Source organism: Brassica oleracea, chromosome C4 (assembly GCF_000695525.1).
Source record: "Brassica oleracea var. oleracea cultivar TO1000 chromosome C4, BOL, whole genome shotgun sequence".
Lineage (NCBI taxonomy): Eukaryota > Viridiplantae > Streptophyta > Magnoliopsida > Brassicales > Brassicaceae > Brassica > Brassica oleracea.
The window spans coordinates 35,110,072-35,113,172 of record NC_027751.1 but is presented as its reverse complement, the minus strand read 5'-3'; positions in this window follow the sequence as shown (position 1 = coordinate 35,113,172).

Genomic DNA, 3,101 nt, shown 5'->3' with positions numbered 1-3,101 from the left:
TGAACCCAAGTCTCAAACACAACCTGGAGGAAGTTGGGGTGTTTGGAGAGGTAATTAAGGAGTTTAAAAGGTTTGGAACCGGCTGAAGGAAGGGTGATAGCTAGGCTTAGGATGCAAGGACAGTGGTCAGAGGTTAGGGGAGGAAGGAAGTTTGCAGCAGCATCAGGGAAGGACTGGAGAGCCATATCGTTTATCAAAAGTCTATCAAGTTTCTTCGCTATAGGCATAGTAGGTTGGTGGTTCGACCATGAGAAGGTTGGACCTTGATATCTGAGATCAAACACTCCAAGCTGATCCAAACAGTCACGAAAATCAGACATAGGAGAGGTTGTTGTGTCAATATGAGCCAAGGAGTGTTCTCTATGATCAACAATCTGATTGAAATCACCGCCTAGTATCCAAGGTTTTTTTCGAGGCCAAGAGAGCGATGGAGATCAAGAAGCTCCACCCATAAGTCTGATCTTTCTACAGAAATGTTTGAAGCATAGATCATCGTATAGCAAAAGGGTGGGCACAGCGGCAAAATGACTTCACAAGTTAGGGATTGTCTTGACTGGTGGAGGACATTAACAACTGCCGGGGCTTTCCAAATTAGAATAATACGACCATCTTCATCAGATTGATGATTTGATGCATAGTTCCAACCAAAACAAAGTTTTGCCATTAGCTGGCTAAGATTTCCGAATTTTATATGGGTTTCCAAAAGTGCACCAACAATGGGATTATTATTATTTAACCATTGACAAAAAGGGCGATGCTTGATCGGGTCATTTAAACCACAAACATTCCAAAAAGAGAGTTTTACACTCATAATTAATTAAGGGAAGGGCCTCTGGAAGAATGGAGGTCACCTAGAGACAAAAGAAGACTAAAAGAGTTTTTGGTGAAGCTAGAAATTTCTAGGTTTATAATAAAAGAGGTATCTGACACTCCTTTAGACAGAGTGGTAGTGTTAGGTTTAAAAAGAGGAGGAGAAGAGATTGAAGGATCAGAACGGGACCTTTTTAGAACCCTACGGTCAAGAGGACCAGGGGGGCTAAGGTGAAAGGGATCAAGGGAATGAGAGGGGAAAGCTAGTGTGGTTGGGGTGGAAGGTGTTTTGGGTGGAAGACGTGAGGATTCAGAGAGGGAAAATGAGTCAGACTTGGGAATAGGGGAAGGATTTGGTAACTTTGAAGATGGGGCTTGAGATGAAAACACTAGTGGATTAGCTTCAACAGGTGGAAGTGATATTGCATCCTCCATGACTTGATCAGATGTAGATCCTTTTTCTTTTGCATCAGCTGAATTAACTGAGTTGTCATTTACTGACTTCTTTCCATTGGCCTTGTCTGATTTTTTTGTTGGTTGTTTCTCTGCAGGTTGGGCATCTTTTGGAGGAGTCCACTTGAGACAGTTGCGGATTACATGTTCCAGCTCTTTACAGTGTGAGCATGTTGGAGGTAACCATGGGTAGGTGACAGAGACTTCGACCACCTCTCCACTTTCCCGTTCAAATTCCACAACTGAAGGAGCAGGAATCGTCAAATCAAGCTCCACTTTTACATGAGATAGCGTCAAGCTAACAAGATTCTTTGTGAACTCATCAGTCTCCTTAGGTTCACCCACCAAACCTGCAACTAAGCTGAAGCCTGCCTGGTGACGAAGATCTAAAGGAACCCCTGTTAAGTGAGCCCACAGTTGCACTGATTGGAGAGGAGGAGTTGAGGAGGAGTGCTCAGATGTCCACAAGGCTGTGTGAAACATAGAGTCACCAACATACCATATATGTTTCTCTAAGATCTTTCCCCGCAGGTAGTCACTATGGATTCTCACAATAACTGATCTTGTTAGAGGGTTATTGTGAATCTCAAGTTTCTTTCCTTTGCCCCACATATGATTAAACACACTTTGAATCTGGTTGAATGGGGGCGGCCTTCCATTGAAATAACATACTATGAAATCTTTATGCATCTCCTCACCTGTTTTGAAAACAGTCTGGGATTAGCACTCGTGGCCTTCCTGATGCTGCAATGGTGATTGGGGCAAGTCGCTGTAAGGTTTTATCTTCGGACCAACGTATCTTTTCAACAAGAGTTGGAGCAGGTCGGGGGGTAGGGTTGACGGGAGGGATATGTCTGGGAGTAGGGTTTGGAGTGGGGTTAGCTGGAATAGGGTTTACAGGGGGTTGGGGGGGGGAGGTTCTTGCTGGTTTTGAGTTAGGGTTTCATGAATAGTGTTAGTCACTGATGGATTTTGTTGAGATGGAGGAGAGACAATAGTGGGGACAAATTGGGGGGTTGAATCTGGTTGGGAAGTAAGCAGTTTGGTGGATGAGGGAGTGTAGGAGGAAGAGTTTGAAGCTCTGTTTGTTTGGAGAGGAGAGTTGTGAGATGGTTTTAAAATGGTGAAGGTTTTTTTAAAAGAATTTTCAGATCCAGTGACTTCAAGAGGGGGTAAGCCTGCTGAAGAGGTGGACCAGTTAGAACTTTTCTGATTCTTCCCAGATTCAATAGTTACAGAGGATAAGGTAGTGTCCTTCGCAACAGGTTTCAAAAGAGAGACAGAGTGCTTTGAAGGAACAGTTGATTTAACAGGAGGGGAAAAGAGTGGCGGGTATTGGCTGGGGGAAAAAGGAGAGGCTGGGTCTGGGGGGTCAGAGGGCTTAGGAGGGTCTTCACCAGGAGTGAGAGACGGAGGGTTCAGGCCGGAAGCACCGCCGGGAAGCTGCCATGGGTTTTGCATAGGGAACTGAGTCAGAAAGAGTATTTGACTTTTTTAATATTGAATTATTTGATTCTAAATTCCATGCAATATTTTCTTAATGCGATGGACTCTATCATAGATCGCCAAGCTTATAGTCTTGCGTCCAACCAATTTTATCAATGTAGGTTTCTCTTATATTTTTTTCACCTTTGCGAAGCATTGTTATACTGTATACATAAACTGCACCTAGGGACAACCGTCTATTGATGTTTGTAGGTGATGGAAGCCGTTATCAGAGTTGTTTTTTTATCAAAATATTCTTGAATGCTTTTTACATGAAGAATTTCTTAGTTTCCAACTGATAAACACTTTGTCATAAAATCGTTAGAAAAGTAAGTGGATGGATGGTCAATAGT